Raw genomic sequence first — 13,171 nt, 5'->3', positions numbered from 1 at the left:
CCCCCCCCCAAAAAAAAAAAGAAAATGCAGATTTTACAGAATCTGTGTTGTTAACATTGTTGAATTGTTGTCTCTTGTGGTTAATCTGCTGAATATAGCTCTTTGATTGATCCTTGCTCAGAAAGTTTAATCAAGGTTGTCTTATTGTACACTTGACCCTTAGGATATGCTAGATATTTGATGCTGTCTTGGCTGGATTATTGAATGTGTTTTTGCTATTTTCTTTGAGATATTTTGTCTCTGTAGCAATAAGGTGACATTCAATTACTATCCTTTAAAATCCTCTCCCATTATTTGTTGGTTTGTTTGTTTTCAATACATCCTGACTGCAATGTCTTCTCCCTCCACTTCTCTAAGCCTTTCCCTTTAAATAATAGTTCAGTCATTGAATTAAAAATGTACATTGTTCACTAAATTCTATTTTAGGTCAGTTTCCAAGTAAGCCCTGTTTCCTCACTAAACACACAGTTTCTTGGTTTTCCTAAATAATAGATTTATTGATGGTGAAAGAATGTAATGTGTGTTGTTCAGGTGAATTACAGCTTTAATGTGGAAGAGTTAATCTGCTGATTCACTTTATATTGGCATTTTAGGACAATAAATTGTCTAGCAGTTCATTAAAGTTAATAGCATGTATTCTAAAAACCAAGAAATATATTTTCTGATTATGCAACTAAAGTATTAGAATTAAATATTTGATTTCTAAAATTGGATTTTATATAGTAGAGCCATTGCAAACTGGAGGTTTCAAAGATGATTTTGGCAAGAAAAATGAGATGCATGGTCGTCATTTACAATAAGAAGTTCTCTTATGAGGGAAATGACTGAAATATATGGCCAGTGTCAAATATTTACAGTGTTCTAATTGTTATGTTTTATTTTAAAATAAGAAAGTAATATGAAATTATAAGAATCACCAACTCAAAGAAGTTACAGATATAAATCACTGCAATTACTTTTAATCAATAGTGTCAAGATAGTAACACGTTTTCTGGTGGTAGGGTTTGAAAAACTGGTGGATTGCAAAGAATGTTTGAGGGCATCATGAAAAATGAATAAGCCCCAAAGCTTGGTTACTTTTGTTCGTTGGCTGAGAAATGTGGGTCCCTCCCCTGATGAATTACATAGCTTCTGGAGAAATACATATGAAAGAAGAAGGAAACACTTGCAAAACATATTAACCCTTGTGATCTATGGTGTGCCACACAGGATGGCCAAGTTGTTCTCAAATCCAAGCTGCCTGCTTTAGGCATTTGGTTGAATTAGTTACATGGACTAATCTTTGTGTATATTTTTGTACTCTATATATTTTTCGTATAAATAAAAGATCTGTTTGCATCATCATATACTTGTCAATGTTTCTTTATTTAAAGGCTCTGAAGAGCTTCAAATATAATATGAATTCTCTTTCCTTCCAAATTTAATTCTCTAGTGGGATTCTTTTTATGTATGTATTGCAAGAACTATACTCGTAATGAAACAAAAATAACTAAACTCAGGGAATCATCTTCTAGATCTCTCTTGAATCCAATTCCCAACTTAGCTTTTGCTAGGCCTATTCTAAGAAGCTCTGGGTGTGGGAGGAAGAATTATTATTTAGTCTTTCTATTTTAAAAGAACTGTAAAATCAAGCCAAACTTGTACTTCAATTCCCTTGGTAACCCATTTGTTATGTAGCTTGTGAATTAAAAAATACATGAAGGTTTTAGCTATATAAATACCATTCTGGAAACCCGTTAGTTTTCCAGTATTGTTTAGACAGGGTGGTGTGACCCCACAAAACATTGACTGGGGGTATTTTATGGATTTTTATGCATATAATAAAACTTGTATTGCAAGATTGATGGGTGTTTTTCACTTCTAAGAAAGTCAATTTCCTGTTATATGGGGAAAGAGGACCTTTCATGGCAGTAAATAACTGAATGACATAGAATTCCACAGGCTCATGATAGTTTATTTAACTGTTGATCATGTTTTAACTGGTTAACAGGGAGGATATTTTCCATTGAAACCTTTCCTTGCTTAACTAAGAGTGGGTAAATACATGATGTCTTAGAAAAAATTGGCAAAGCTGGCATTTTTCTTTCTATTTTAGTATTTCTAGACACATGCAGCATAGTCTTGTTTTTCTTCTCCGAGTCACATCTGTCCTAAGAGCATTACATTTTAAAGTATAATGTTACCCTTTGCATCACTGAGACTGCTAACTTTATCATCTGTGAAAACTTCTCTATAGCTTGAATCTCTTCAGAATTAGTGCTTTTTTTTTCTTAGTCAGGCTGTCAAGCTTTTCTCTCTTTTTCTTTCTTTTTTTTCTTTTCATTTCATCACAGTACTTGTCTAAGAATAGAAGCTTTGCATACTTTTCCTATACACTGTATAAGCAGTATGTATCATGCATCAATACATTTATTCCTTACCCTTGGATAGTCTTAAGAGAGGTAGAGCAGTCAAAGTACAGCATCCTCAGGAGGACTTCAAGGACATTGAGTCACTGTAAGCTGCTTTTGTGATTTACACCATAAAATAATGTTATTAAAAGCCAGCTTTAGAGAAAAATGCTCCCCTGGTTGTATTTCATATCTGTCATTACCTTGAAGAAAAAGAGCACAGCTGGGGTGAGCTTTGTTACCTTAAGGCCTTGGGTTTTTGATAGATGAGAAGGTATCTGTATTGTGTTTATTGATAAATGTACTCTTTTTCATGAAAGAGCAGTATAATGAATGGGCAAAACGTGTTAACTAGAGTATCACTGAAAAAAAATAACTCAAAGGGTATGTTATAGGGTGGGTTGGGAAATCATAACTCAAAGTCAGTGTATTGATGCTACTGTGGTACCTCTTTGATGATATTTAACATCTATAGTATATGGCATTGAGAGATGACGAATGTTTAAGAGTCATTTTTTCATTCCTCTGAAGTTGCGAGTACTCTCTGCAACTACAATTAAGAAATAAATGATTTTGCATTAACTGTAACCACTCTTGAGGTCACTTGTTCAACCATTTCCATCCTATTCTTCCCAATTTGTCATCCAGCTCTATGGGTCTTTTAAACTCCCCTATAGTTAGTTCCCTAATAGTTCCCTTTGAGCAGTGTAACCAAATTTTTATTGTTCCACTCCATCATTTGTTACAATGCTTTGTACCTGTTAGATACTCAATATGGAATTAGGTTGTAAACCTAATCTTTTAATGGCTAAGACATCTCTCTTGTCTTCAATAAGGATTTTAAAAGAGCACATAAAATTGGAATACTTTTTACAATGTTAAGAAGTGATATGGGAATAAACTTTTATAGTTAATGCTACTTATGTTTAATTAATAATTGAAAATGTCATAGTTGTTCATTAAATGCAGACCTTTGTTGTCTTCATAGTCATATTCTCTTGTACTGCTGGATTTTTGTCCTCCTGGAGAGTTCACTGTCTTGCATAATTTCCATCAATGATATAAGTATTAATGTCTCTTTAACTTAGAAGATACAGCCTAACTTCTCTTCCAATTTCTGCTTACATTTATTGCTCTGACCTGTCATTTAGCTATATTCCAAGTTCTTATCAGAGTTTCTCCTCTTATTTTTTATATTACTGTTTATCAGCTTGTAAATACATTATTTTTCCTTATTGGATTACAACTTGTTTGACTAATTCACCGTACTTTATGCACCAATTTCTTGACTAAATTTACTTTCTCTTTTCATTTTAACCAGTTAAGACATTATTGTGAACAATACTCACTTTGAAGAATTTTTATTTGCCTTTCTAACTTGGTTCACTTATTTTCCCAGATAATAATTTTGGTGATCATTTGCAGAAGACAACATAGTAGGTATATTGGTCTCTGTAGGCTGTACAATTTCTACTGAGACTATTCCACTTTCTCTGCAATAAGTATATTTATACTTATATGTGCCTATGCATATACAACATGTATATGCATAATAAATAAATCAGTAAGTTTTGTAGCAATAGAGAACTTGAATTAATAATCACTCTTCTAACACTAAAGTTACTCTCATTAACCCCAGTTTACCATCTACAAATTTGGCATGATGATGAGTTCAGGGCATTGTCGAAGGTTTTAGTGAGTTAAAAAAAATTCTTGGCCTAATAAATTAATATTGCATTCAGTAAATACCAGACATGACATTATTAAATTCAACAATCAAAACAAGTATTTTTATTGAAGAGCTCTGTATACCAGGAATTTTTCTACTTGTAGGATCTAGAAAGATGTTTACATATTCCCTGCCTTCAAAAATCCCATAATCTGTGAGGGGAGGCCAACCTTAGGAGGTTACTTACAGAAAAATGAGAAAGAAGACAAGTATTTTTACAAATACATGCATATATACTTCTGGAGTCAGGAAACTTACTTCAGAAGTAAGTATATGGCAGAGTTTAGACTGGATCATGAGGGATTAGTAGGAGATAGTCACCAGGAGGAGAAAATGGAGAACAGATTTCCAGGTAGAAGGAAAGTAGAAACAATGACATGTTATTAATGCAAATATGCTTGGGGACATTGGTAGTAAGTCCAGTTAGAGAGCAGTAAAGTTAGACAGGAAAATTAGCCTGGTTGTGAGAGGCTACCCAAAGTGATTCATTTGCATATGGAGTTGTGATATATCCTAATGTTGCATTTAAAAATAGTTTTATTTATTTGATGTGTATGAGTGTTTTGCTTGCATATATGTGTATGTACCACGTGCATACCTGATGCCTGCAGAAGCCAGAAGAGGGCATCAGATCTCCTGAAACTGGAATTACAGATGGTTGTAAACCACCAGATAGGTGCTAGGAACTGAATGGAACTCTTATTCCAGACTGACAAATGATCTTAACCACAGATTCCTTTCTCTAGCTCCTCTTAATGTTCTTTTAAAACACATGTCAAATAATTTTTCAAGAGGCTGGAAAGTGATCTCAGTTGGTAAAGTGCTTTCCATGGAAGCATGAGGAACTGACTTCAGATTCCCAGCACCCACATAAAAAGTATGACTATATGGCACATCTATAATTCAAGCACAGGGCAGGCAGAGGCAGGTAGATTACTGATGGTCACTGGCCAAGCAGCCTGACTGATTTGTCAAGCTCCAGACTTGGTAACAGACTGTCCCAAACAATAATATGAAAGTTAACTGAAGAAGAGGTACCTGATGTTAACCTCTGGCCACATATATGTGCATACAAATGCATATAGCCACACAAACACCTTACACATATACATAGAATGCCTTGTTTGGGCACACACTTCAATTTATCAAGATCGAAATACAGAAGTGGATGCTCATAGCCATCCATTGGACTAAGCACGGGGTCCTCAATGTAGGAGTTAGAGAAAGGACTGAAGGAGCTGAAGGGGTTTGCAACTCTATGGGAGGAACAACAATGTCAACCAATCAGACACCCCAGAGCTCCCAGGGACTTAACCACCAACTAAAGAGTATACATGGAAGGACCCATGGCTCCAGCCACATATGTAGCAGAGGATGGCCTTGTCAAACATCAATGAGAGGAGAGGCCTTTGGTCCTGTGAAGGCTCGATGCCCCAGTGTAGGGGAATGCCAGGACAGGGAAACAAGAGTGGGTGGGTTGGTGAGCATGGGGTGGGGTGGGGAATGGGATAAGGGGATCTTTGGAGGGCAATCAAGGAAAGGGGATAACATTTGAAATGTAAATAAAGAAAATATCTAATAAAAAAGATCTTATTTATATTGTCATTTCTGCACCTTGGTAGTTACTTGTAATCTTCTTATTTTCTTAGTGTTTGTTGACCAGCATATAGGAATAAAATTCAGGGAAGTACAAAGGCACTATGGTGGAGAAAAATACAAATTGGTTACTTAGAAGTATAGTGATTGATTGAGTATATAAACAAAAAGAAACTTTCAGGTATCAAAATGGCACAATAGAACTTACATTTTTTTTTTTGCACACAGATTATTGCATCTGTGAACAGAGATAATTACATTTTTTGTTAATGATTTGAGGGACTATTTTCTTTTATACCTACCACGTAGCTCGGGCTAGGATTCCCAATGCTATGTTGAATAGCAGTGGCAGAAGCAGATAACCTTATCTTTTTCCCTGATCTTAATTAAAGGGAAATTCTTCAGTTTTTCCATATTATGCCACACTTATATGTCCCATGTGGTTAACAATACTTGTATTCCAGGTATAATATTTTAACCATGGTATGTAATCTTACATATTGTCCAGTTTAGTTTGTTAGTACTATGCTGAAGATTTTTGCATGAATACTCATCATGGATATCCATTGTTGTTGTCTTCCACTGTCAGTGTAATGGAGGTATTCCCTAGTGGTTTAGTCCTGTAGGTTTTTCTTCATTTGAAGTCATATTTAAGCCTATGGTTCTTTTTTGCTTGTTTTTTTTTTTTTTCATATACTATGTGAGATGATGATCTATCATTGTTCTGCACAGGGATACTCATTTTCTCCACCACCATACTAGATAGACTGTCCCTCCATTGTGTGTTCCTGGGATCCTTGTCAAAATCTTCTCTGCAATATGGAGTTTGATTTCTGGATTTTCTATTCTCATAGTTGGCATTCTATAGCTGAGTAGATGTTTATGGCAAATATTGATCCCAGTTCTTTGCTGCCAGGAAGTTCAAGTACAGGTTTACCTGAAATGGCTAAAGCCAATCACTCAAAGATGATTAGAAATTTAAAGTGGGTATGTGCTGAAATATGGCTTTGAAAATGGTACATAGTAGAAAACGATCTTAAAGAAATGAAATTCTTTTAATATTAAATGACCCATTTAGAATTTATTAAATTTCCTATTTTAATAATAATATACTTTTCATTTAGTTTTTCTAGGTAATAGAGTGATGATAGTTTTGTTAATGAGTTTATTATGGATAAAAATAAAGGGGGATTGGAAATATCTACTAATATAAAGAAGACAGTTGAGCCCTGGAGAAATAAAATGTCCAATGCTTATTCCTCTGAGAATAAAGGGTTTTTTGTCTGCTGGAAGGAATTTTTATGAATTTATAAACAAAATGAAAATGCCTTGATAATTCATTGCTGATAAATCCTTATTGTCTTTGCCACTATATTTTTCTTTAATATCTTCAACTTATACAAGATTGGTATTCACTTAGCTATTAACCTAGATTCCTGGATGTTTGTCTTCTCTTGTGTTTATCCCTATCAACTCATGTTACTTGTGCCTCCTAGGATTTTTTTTCCTGTTCAATTGTATAGAAGTTGGAAGGATTTCAAATCTCCATAATTTCTAATGTGAACTCACTTTTCCTTAATTGCTAGATCATATTCATCTCCACTGCCATCCAATTCATCTTCCCTGTGCCATCAGTCATCTTTCTCTGATGTAACTGTCAAGTATAACAGTCTCCTGTTTGCAAGCCTTCATAATGAAGCTCATGGTTGGAGCTATGTGGTAGACTGATGTGTATGTAGCAATTGAAACACTCCCTCCTGAAAGAGGGAGGGAGGCTCATAAGACCCAGGAAGTAAACAAACTTACAACTTTCTGAAGGACCCGGAACTTATAAGATTTGTAAGGCCCCTTTCCAAGGTTATCTAAATAGTAACATTTGCTGGGCAAAGGAGACTCTCCCACCAGCAGAGCTGCCTGCATGCAAAGCACGGAGCTCCAGAGATGCGACTTTGATGAGTCGTCCCATGAGCTGTAGTGGACTTTTTGGTGTTCAGCTGGCTGTGAACCATCCATCCTGTATGGGTAAGTAACCCCTCACACGTACTCCCATAAGTAATATTCTGACAACCGATCATCTGCTAAATTACACTTGGGTGCAATTGTTTCTTTGCTGTTATTGGTGCCCTATCTGAGGCGGACAGACTTTTGTTCAGGAAAAGTCCCACAACACAGATTAAAATTCTTTGGCCCTTGAGTCATTGAGCAGTGGGGTTCTGTGTTCTCTTCTCTTGCATATGGGTGAATTTTATGATAATTTTTATGAAGAAGTCCATATGAGTAATGTAAAGCTGTTCATGTTTCTTGGCTTATGAGGTAAGAGACTGGCTGTTTGTAATTGTTGTTTCTTGGACCATTTTCTCTTGGGATACTCCCTTTTGTAACACAGTTATACGAACTGCAGGCCACTTGGAAAAGTCATGTGTATGTGTTCCAGTTGAAAGCTCCAGATGTGCTCTCAGCATCAATTAATAGTCGTAGGATTTAGCAATCTTAAAGCCTCTAGGCCAACAGTTGCAGTTGACAGAGATTTAGTATGAACTATATTCTCAACCAACATTTGACTGTAATATCCCAGTGCACAAAAGTTCAGAAAAGAACCAGCAGTGAGCCCAGTCCAAAAATAATAATAATAAAATCAGGGCATATTAAAAAATGAATTAGAAGCTAGGCATGATGGCACTCGCCTTTAATCATACCACTTGGGACGCCGAGGCAGATGGGTCTCTGTGAGTTCGAGGCCAGTCTGGCCTACAAAATGAGACCAAGACAGTCGGGGCTCTGTTACACAGAGAAACCCTGTTTCAAAAAATCAAAAGAAAAAAACAAAACAAAACAAAACCCAAACTGCAAACAGAAAAAACAATACTGAACTATTGTTTAACGGTATAGATTTAAGCTGAGTTGTTTTCAGTAATAGATAACTGAAAGAACTTGGCTTAAAATGTGCTCTTTGTTCTCTGCTGACCTGCTTTTAACTATCATTTTACAATTATCCTCCAGGCACACTATTTAAGCCAGTCTTCAAACAATGAGCTCTTTTGTGACTGGATGTTGCTCGCGTTGTGCCTTTTCCTTAATATATCCTTTTATTTTTCCTAACTGGAGCATTCTTCCTCTTCATGACTCAGCTTCCTTCACTTCCGCGAGGCTATCTTCATCTTCTCCTAGGTAGAATTAGTTTTGGGCTTCCACTCAGCTCCTATTGCACTTTTAGACCACAGTACTTACGACCTTAAAATTGTTCTGTGGTTTTAGTCCTTATTCCTCTTGGAGGGTATGTTTTATGTAAGCTGTGTTTCTTGAATGTAACTCTTGACAGGGTTCATGGCACATCTCTTCCCATGACCCTGTGTCCCTGTGCATGAACACACATGTGAAATGGAAACATATATTTGTGGGTCTAATGTGGGTTGTATATATTAGGGTGTCTGATACTTTGCTCCTTTCTTTTTTAAGGAAAAATTAAAAATCAACTTTTTGATGTATGATGCCAGAAATTTTCCAGGGTAATTCTAAGGAGTAGATCCCTCAACATAAAATGCCAATAATAGCGAAGAAATTTCACAGATTTTAGAGGTTTGTTTTTGATTAGGCATATACAAAATCAGTGTATATGGAGACATATATATATATATATGTATATACATGCATATATATGTATATATATGCATGTAGAGTTTATAAATAGTATTAAATCAACTCTGACTTATTAGTCTGATGATTCCCTTTACCTCACAGTCCCATATTGTTCTAGTCATGTAAGGTCTGCTGCACTTCTTCCCATTCTCCTGGGAAGCTTCCATCTAATAAAGAGTGACTCTAACATATGGTCTCCACATTTTCTAAGGACAGACACAAGGGTTAAAGGATGATATAAGTCTTTCAAACTGTGGAAGCAGAGTATGTCTTTCCCATTCCCTTCCATATAAAGTCCATTCTTCAAAATTTATTCCACGGTCCAGGTACATAAGAAGAATAAATAAAAGAAACATAAAGCAAGTTTGGTGAATACCAATAATTTCTCCTCTTCTTCATTTCTGTAGATGACTCTGAAGTTTAAATTTTAAAGACTGCTGGATCAGATATTTGGTCAAAACTTTTGACACAATGTAGTTAAATTTGATGCTAACTCTAGATAGGCTGGACAACTTCTAAAATTCCTCAACCGACATTATATTGTGGGCAGGAAATATGTTCTCTTAAGGAATGGAACTGATAATATGAAATAAGGTATGATTGACCAGCAACATGTTAAAACTTTGTAAAATATGTATTATTCTATGGTTGATTTTTTAATACATGACTTTGCCCTATGGTGGAATGTATGTCTCTCATCAAGATTTGTTTTTTAAATAATTGCCACATTGACCATGTTTTATTATCAGATCACATGAATACATGCAGATTAACTCACATTTTGTTGAATGAGGAGGCATATATTTAGGCAGCAGATTGCTATCAAACTCAAGAATGAACAAGCCACTCTCATCAGTGATGGCGATGAAGACCTAGAGTATGTTGAGAATCAAAGTTATTTTCTTTGGGTTGTGACATAATTCCTCATTACTATATCTTTTTCCTCCCTTCTCATCAGTTTTCTCTATTTCTCTAATTGTCTATTCACAAATATAGAAACATCTGCTCCATGCCATCATGATTTTTTCATGCTAGCAAAATAATAGAAACTATCTACAGTACTTGTGAAACAAATCCCATAATAAAATATAGACATATTTCAGAAATTAAGTACAGAGAGGGAAATTTCATAAATAATGGCAAAATTGAAAATAGTTTGAGAAATTTTCTCATGCAAGAGGTAACAATATAGAGCCTGTTATTTCTCTCTACAAAGTACATACTCCTGTAATGTGAGCTAACTGGAAGTACCTAAACAATATAGTTTAATAAGACTAAGGTTCACATAAAATGGTGGTCTTATTAGTTTTTCAAAATTATTTGTATTATTTTGGGGAATTATAATTATATATTGCCCCTTTCCCTTTCTTCTTTCCAAACCCTCCCCTATATCTCTCCTTGGTCTTTTTCAAATTCATGGCTTCCTTTTAAATTAATTGTTTTACATACATGCACATACACATATGCATATACATATATGTTTGTAATTACATAGATATGCCTTGCTCAGTACAATGTTACTTGTTGTTTGTGTTTTCAGGGCTGAGCATTTAGTATTGGATAAGAGGTCCATGTACTCTTCCCTGGCTCTCAGCTTTCGTTAGTTACCTGGCTTTGATGTTAGATAATTAGGCATGTTTGGTGTGTCTTTAATTTTATCTATTCCTGCTTTCAAATATGAAATGTGGCTTTTCGTTTTCTTTTACTGTTTTTGATATGCTGTCATGTGGCTTACGAAATAGGAGTTTATGACAAAGTATTGTCGAAAGTTTTGACACTAACCATCTTAGTAGCTCAGTTTACTGATGCCATATTTGTGTTATCTCTGTAGTAATTGTAAAGAGGGTCAAGGAGAGGAAATAGTAAGTATAGGAACATCTGGGTCTCATTGTGTAGCTGCAATCAGTGCCATCATTAATCTTTGAGATCTTCACCCCTATTTACTAATAAACACTGAGTTCACTAAGAGTAACACAGCAATCAGAGTTAAGTGGCGAAGTTAATTGGAATCCAGCAGTCTCTCATATTTTCAGACTTCTGCTATTGCTTTGTGTTAAGCACAGAAGTACTTAATAAACCTGTTCATTTTTTTTTATTTTTTACTTAATAGGAGAGAAGGGGAGTCAGCATATGAAAGAGAAGGGCAGGAGAGGGTAATGGGGACTGAATATGATCAGAATGCATTCTATAAACCTATATGTAATCATCAGAAATAAGTTTTAAATACTGTCAGACTACAAAATGGGAGATTGAGAGAAGTTTTAAAAAGAAGGTGGATTTAGATCCTATAATTCCTTTTATTTTTCTTTAAGATATGGTACTTCAAACATGTAAGTTGGGAGGAGGAAGGATGGAGAGTTCCTTTGCTCTTTTTGTACTTGAGAGTTTATAGAGACATTAACATTCAGCAGCCACCTATTGAATCAGGAAAGGAAGTAGGTAAGACAAGAGTGGCATAAAGGGCTGAAGCCTGAGCTGGAGAGAGATGGCTCAGTGGTTAAGAGCACTGACTGCTATTCCAAAGGTCCTGAGTTCAAATCCAAGCAACCACATGGTGGCTCACAACCATCCATAATGAGATTGACACCCTCTTCTGGAGTGTCTGAAGACAACTGCAGTGTACTCACATATAATAAATAAGCCTTTAAAAAATAGAGAAGCTTTTAAAAAGGATGGGTGAAGCCTGATATTCTTCCCAGTTTTCCATCCATTCATGATATGATTTAAGTTTCTGAGTTTCTTTGAAGCTCAGAGCTAATACCTCCAAAGTAGAAAACATGGACGGGGACTCTAAGTTGTTTAGGTCAAAGGGTAGTATTAATAAGCACATTATGCTTTGAGTCATCACGGTTGGAATCAGTAGGTGCTAATTAAATAGATAAAGATTTTTTTTAAAAAAAAAAAGACTTTAAAGTATCCTTCTAGGTCTGTCCTATATACTCTCTGGTTGGTGGTTCAGTGTCTGTGAGCCCCTGTGTGCTCAGGTTAGTTGATTCTGTAAGCTTTCTTGTGGTGTCTTTGGCCTCTCTGGCTCCTTCAATCTTTTCTCCCCCAAACCCCATTTCCAAAATAATCCCTGACCCTTGCCTAATGTTTGGTTGTGGCTCTCTGTGTCTGTTTCCATGAGCTGCTGGATGAAACTTCTCAGAGGAGAGTTATGTTAGGCTCCTGTTTGCAGGTATAGCAGAATAACATCAGTAGCATTTCTTTTGTGGCATGGGTCTCAAAGGTGGGCCAGGCATTAGTTAGACTTCCTTCTATTTCTGTTCCATCTTTATCCCTGTACATCTTGTAAACAGATCAAATTGTGGGTCTAAGTTTTTGTGGCTTGGTTGGTGTCTCTGTCCCTCCACTGGAAGTTTTGCCTGGTTACAAGAGGTGGCCATTTGAAGTTCCATATTCCCCATTGCTAGGAGTCTTAGCTAAAGTCACACTCAGCTTCCTGAGAGTTTCCATTTTCTTAGGTTTCTAGCTTGTTGCAGAGATGCCCACCCCCCTCATTCCAGTTCTCTTTCCCAGTTCACTCTCCCTTTGTCCTCCCTACATTTGATCCTTCTTGTTCTATTCCCCCACCCAGTCTCCTACCTAGTTCCCTCCTTCCATTTATCTCTGACAATTACTTTATTTCCACTTCTCAGTGAGATTCAAGCATCCTCCCCTTGGGCCCTCCTTGTTACTTAGCTACTTGGATTTGTAGATTGTCACATGGTTATCCTATATCCTATGGCTAATATCCACTTATAAGTGAGTATATATCATGCATGTCTTTTTGGGTCTGGGTTACCTCACTCAAGATGTTCTTTTCTAGCTCTGCATATTT

This window comes from Mastomys coucha, chromosome X, assembly GCF_008632895.1.
Source record: "Mastomys coucha isolate ucsf_1 chromosome X, UCSF_Mcou_1, whole genome shotgun sequence".
NCBI lineage: Eukaryota > Metazoa > Chordata > Mammalia > Rodentia > Muridae > Mastomys > Mastomys coucha.
Note: the sequence above shows the minus strand (reverse complement) of the source record.